The sequence below is a fragment of the Molossus molossus genome, unplaced genomic scaffold (genome assembly GCF_014108415.1).
Source record: "Molossus molossus isolate mMolMol1 unplaced genomic scaffold, mMolMol1.p scaffold_m16_p_9, whole genome shotgun sequence".
Classification (NCBI taxonomy): Eukaryota; Metazoa; Chordata; class Mammalia; order Chiroptera; family Molossidae; genus Molossus; species Molossus molossus.
The window spans coordinates 61,426,061-61,432,060 of NW_023425403.1; positions in this window are offsets into that span (position 1 = coordinate 61,426,061).

The window sequence follows — 6,000 nt, forward strand, 5'->3', positions numbered from 1 at the left end:
GCTATTTGTGCGCAAGGTCAGCATCCCTACCCCCCCCCATTGTTCAAGGGTCAACTGTATACACTAAATTAAACATCAGAGCTTCTAAATATATGAAGCAAATTAACAGACTTGAAGGAAGAAATAAGCAGCTCTACAGTAACATGAGACTTCAATACCCCACTTTAAACAATGGAGAGAACACCAAGCAGGGGGTCAACAAGGATAGCGAGGACTTGTACAATATTACAGACAAACTGAACCTGACTGACATACACAGAACACTCCACGCACCAAGTGCACATGGAACCTTCTGCAGAATTAGGTCCCTGGAGACACTGCCTACACTTGGTGAGACAGCAGTGCATTATAGAATATGTCTTGAGGTCTGTTTCAGTAACCCCTAGTTTCTCATCAACCCAGAAGCAGGTCAGACCATTGGAGAAGTTTAAGCAAAAAGTAGTATGATTCAATTTCCATTTCTAAAGCATCACCCTGGCTGCTGACTATATGAGATATTAGAGTCCGACAAGACTGGAGGAAGGGAGCAGAGATAGGAGTTATTTTTATAGCTCTCCAGGAAGAGGAGAGGAGGGTAGCTTGGCCAGGGTGATGGCAGAGGAGATGGGACAAAGTAGAGGAATTCAAGATGTTTCAAATTGGTGACTGGTTTTAGTTAGTGAGGACAAGTGAGGTATTTGACTTCTATCTAATTTCTAGCATGAAGAACTAGGTGATCATAGTTCACTTCCTGAGCAAAAGGATACTTGGAGGTGGTGGCGGTGGTGGGAAGCTGCTGGTTTGGCAGAGGAATCACGAGTTCATGGTCAGTTGTATCAGATGACATATTAAGGATTAAGTACATTGCCCAATTGCCTTACTGAGCAGTTGTGCTAATTATTTCTGCCACCAATGGCATATGAGGATGTCCATGAAACCAAGATTTTAAATGGTTTCCCCACAAATGGTGTTCTAGTCATAGAATGGCAAACCTAGATATGGAGAAAAATAAAGTATCTGTGATGTTGAAGGGTTTAGAGAGTACAGAGAGGGGCCCTGGCCTGTTTTGCTCAGTGGTTAGAGCATTGGCCTGCGGATCAAAGGGTCTCGGGTTTGATTCCAGCTAGGGCATGTCCCTTGGTTGCGGTTCTGTCCCCAGCCCTGGTTGGGGTCGTGTGGGAAGCAGCCAATTGATGAGTCTCTGTCACATCGGGGTTTCTCTCTCTCTCTCTCTCTCTCTCTCCTTCCCACTCTGTCTGAAAATAGATGGAAAATATCCTCGGGTGAGGATTTAAAAAAAGAGTGTGGAGAGGAAAGAAGGAATGGCAAAGCTGTATATAATGGTGTATGTGGCGATTTTAGAGAAATTTTATCGGTTATATAAAAGGAAACATAGGCTTGCCCTTATCATTCCCACTGATGTTAGAATACACGTCTTTTTCACTTTCTCAGTCTAGCCCTCTTTTCATCCCTGTCTTTTCCTGCCTCCCCTATGCCCTAGTCCCATCAGTCATGCCTTCTTTCTTCCATCTCTTTCTCTTCAGTAACTTCCTTTCAGCCTAAAGAACACTCCGTTTCTTCATCTCCCCCAAACCCTTCGCCTCCACACTGCTTTTTCCTGAAGCTGCAGAACACCACCCCTTTCCTGCCAGACCTGCTTACCGCCTTACCCCTGTGCCCCCATCCCCCAGGACCTCCTTCAGTCCACGCTTCCGGCTCTTTGCCCCTCTGTGCTGCTGAAACTGCTCTCCCAAATACCAGCAATTCTCTCCTTGCCAAGTTGAATACCCTTTCTTCACCTTTCATTCTGCTTGATCCTTGTAACACATCTGACACCACTGACTGCTCCCTCTTACTCGAAACATAGCTTTTCTAGGTTCTGTAAATTAGTTGATCCATGTCATTAGCCACCACTTTTTTTTTTTTTTATCCTCACTCGAGGACATTTTTGCATTTATCTTTCAGATAGAGTGGAAGGGAGAAAGGGAGGAAGAGAGAGAGAGAAACATCGATATGAGAGAGACACATGGACTGGTTGCCACCCACACAACCCCAACCAGGCCGGGAACAAACTGCAACCGAGGTACCTGCCCTTAGTGGGAACCGAACCCGGTTCTTTCTGGCTCGTGGGCCGGTTCTCTCACTGCTGAACCAAACCGGCCAGGGCTAGCCACCACTTTTTATGTTTAGAGTTTGAATTAGTGATGGTCCTGGCAGAAATAGATGGCAGCCGAAGGTTTTGTGGATAGAGATTCATGGGGGCACTAGTGTAGAGGTGTGGGTGGGGTTAATGATTCCAGTAGGAGCTGAGGAGTACCTCCAGGCAGCCTTTACTCACCCCGAGTCTGGGAGCACGGGCAGGAATCACAGCTTAGAGACCTGAGGAGAGCTACAGCTTTGGAACAGGGGACCCCTCTGACAAGAGCTGTGGGTGGAGAGGGATGCAACCATTGCTCGATTGTGGCCAGCTAGGAAGAGAGTGATACACCCCAGGGCCTCTTCTTCCTTCTGGTGATCTGATTGTCTGAATCCAAGTGGAGAGCATGGGAGAAGGATGCCGTCCCTGGAGGTCAAGGACAGGGCGGAGGGAAGGGCAGAGCCATACAAGGAATGGGTGGAATGGGGCAGCAACCAAAATAACGGCAGTGTCCTTTCTTGGGAACCCATTCCCCGTCTTCCCCTTGGAACTAAGTTAGCGCTGAGCTGAGGAGTTCTGTCTTCAGTCTTCATCTCTTTTCCGTCGCTGTGCTCTCTCCTTGTGCCTCCCACTCCCAGAGCATCCCAGCACCTACCTGCTGCCGATGCCACAGGTGCATGTGAACCCTGAGCTTGTACGAGCGTCAGTCTTGCACTTTGAACTGAGGTCTCACTTGCATATTCCTCCCCAACCTGGAACCCACGTGTCAGAAATGCTTTACCCAAGCCACTCCTGTCCTGTCCTCTCCGCCCCGGCTGCTTAGCCTGCCCATACCCTTGTCCTAGCTCAGGACCATCCATTCCAACTCTTATGGATCTCGGCTCTTGGGTATGTCCCCTGCTCTTCCCTATCATCATACCTGAAAACCCTCAGTTCTCCTGGTGAATATCTCTGTAGTAAAAGCTTGCATTTTGGAGGCGGTTGGTATCCGAAGCAACTCCCTATATTTAGGAAATCTGCCCTCATTAAATATTGGCGGGAGACGAGTGCCACCTCCCACCCTGGAAGACCAAGAAGCACTGCCACCGGAAGCTAGAGGCGAGGAGAAAGCCCCCCCATTCCGAGCCTCCCCAGCATGACTTTGACTCAGGGACAGTAACTCCAGTGAGGCCCAGTTTAGGACTGTTCCGGCCTCCAAGCACCATCTGTGCTCAGGGCTGCTGCCTCAGCCAGCTTGCTGTTGGGCAGCCTGGCTTCCTCAGCTCTTGCTGCTGTTGCTGCTGAGCCTGGACCTCAGCCAACTTCTGATCCTGTGGCCCTTTCTCAGTGTGTGCTGGCCAGGGTCAATCCCTGTAGCTTGCACCAGGCCCCCTGACTCCTTGCCTCTTAACTGATGACCTGTCTCAGATCATGTCTCTCTCCAATCTGTTCTTCCTACCTCCATGGGGTTTATTTCTTTGAAACACAGTCTCTCTTCATCTTTTGGAAGAAACTGCAAATTTTCTCCCAATATTTGCTCTCCACCCCTTTCTTTCATAGACCTTCAAATGCTTAGGTGGCCAGAATGATGACTGCATTTCTAGCATCCCTTTCAGCCAGGTGTGGCTCCGACTAAACCAATGGGACTGTTATGGTCTGAATGTTTGCAGCCCCTCAAAGTTCATATATTGAAATCTAACCCCCAATGTGGTATGAAGGGTGGCAGAATTTACCACCCCAGAATGGGACTCTTTGGCACAGGATTATTTTGAGGGGCAGGAGAAACTGAAGTTGAAGTTACCCTTTTGTAAAAGAAATTTGCATTTATAAAGGAAATCTCCATGTGTCAGGGTGTCTCCCTTTCTGTACCAGGAGGAGGTGGATGACTAAACCAAGAAAATTCTATCAACAGACAAGGCGGGGATTTAAATCATAACACATCTTACTCTTGTTTACCTACTTTTCCTGGTTACCTCCCCATAATTAGCCTCTCCCACATTTTTCTTTCCTTATTAGCTGAAGAAGATTTCTAAGCCTGAATTCTAAGCCACCTCTGAGAGTTACTCATTTTTCCCTGGATATCTCCCATGTATACATGAGGTTAACATGTTAAACTTGTTTTTCTCTGGTTAATCTGCTTTTTGTTACAGGAGCCCCAGCCAAGAACTTCAAATAGAGAGAAAATTGCTTTTCTCTCCTACAGGTGGTATTTGGAGGTGGGTGGGCCTTTGAGAGATAATCAGGTTAGGTGGAGCCCTATGAATGCAATTGTGCCTGTATAAGAGGCCAGAGAGCTGGCTTGCTCCTCCTGTCATGTCAAAATAAAATGAGAAGGTGGCCACTTGCAAGTCTGATAGAGGGTCCTTTCTGGACCCTGACTATGCTAGCACCCTTTTTCTTGAACTTCCGGTCTCTAGAACTCTGAGAAATGTTTTTCTGCCTGCAGGGGAAAATAAATGTTTCTGGTTCTGTGCTTCCAAAATTTCCATTCCTAGTCATGAATAGAATCTTGTCTCCTTATGTCACTTGTATGTGAAGCTGTCTCCCCTGTTTGGCTCTGAGCAATCTCTATCTTATAAATCTGTTCGATATCAGCCCTCAGAGTACTATCTGGCAGGTATTTGGAACTCGAAAAAAATGTTTCCCAGGTAAGGAATGCAGGAAAGATAAAGCTTTTGAAATTGTGGTTTATCTTCTTATCAGAACTGTTTTTTATCTTATTTCTCAAAAAAAAAAAAAAAAAAGAAGCTAAAAGAATTTGAGCATCAGAGAGGCTGAGATTACTTATCCAAGGTCATTTGACTATCCTTCATCTCAGCTTCTGGTGAGTTCTAAGTTCCTTCTCTGAATCTGTAAAGTAAGTGGACAGGTAGCAGAGAAGTGATCAAAGGCAGTCAGTCAGTTGTACATAAGGTCAAGTTTCTTACACTTGTGCTGTGGGCTCCTGGTATTGCTTTTACTTCTGGCTAATGGTAAACGGATTCAACTGAGGAAGGAAATGATATAAGGAAAACAGGGATCTCTCAACCTTGTGTTGTAGGACTCCATAGAAAATAATCTTGATATCATTTTAGCCAGAACAATGTGAAATCACATAGAAGAAACATTTTAGAAGAATTGTTGGAGTTAAATGGCGAAGGAATGAAAGGGATTTCTTTCCTTGTAAAAGCCAGGGAACGTTTTAGAGAAAAAGCAAGTAAGTGTCTAAATAATAAAGACTTGTAAAAGAATGTCTGAGTAAATTTTGAGGGATCTACAATTTGTTAGATCCAAGGGGAACTTTTCAAAAGACGGTGGCTTCAGCCTGTACATGAATGTGCAAGTCTTTAACACATAATATTGAGAGTATAATAATGCAAGAAGGTCAAGGATTGGTTGTTCTTCCAAGAGAAGGACTTTGGATTTGACCAGAAAATTTCAAAAGGACTCATGATACAAGGAAAAATGAGAGATATAAATATGTCTTCCTGGGTCTAGATGGTGGGGTGTGGGCTGCACAATTTCTCTGTAGATGGGGCTTAGAAGTGGGGGATCTTTCTGGGGAGAGGACCAGGGGATTTATCTTTTGAGGTTAAGCAAGTACAGATTTGCTTATATTTTATGATATACACAAAGTTTTCTAAAGACGCCTTATTTATATTTCATCAAAGGGGATAATGTCACTTGTCCATATCCAGAAACTTTCTTCCCCTCCTAAAAGTTCCATGAGTCCTTGTTCCCCTACCTGTCTTCCCACCTCTTACTGTCACCATGGCTGTGGTGACCCAAGGTGGAGAACAGGAAATGGCTGGAGAAGAGACCAATGTTATTGAGGAGGGAACCAAAGACAAATTGGATATTTAACAAACAGATTTAAGATAAAAATTTTCAAGGTATTAGAAAATTTTCTTTCTCTCTTTAAAGGA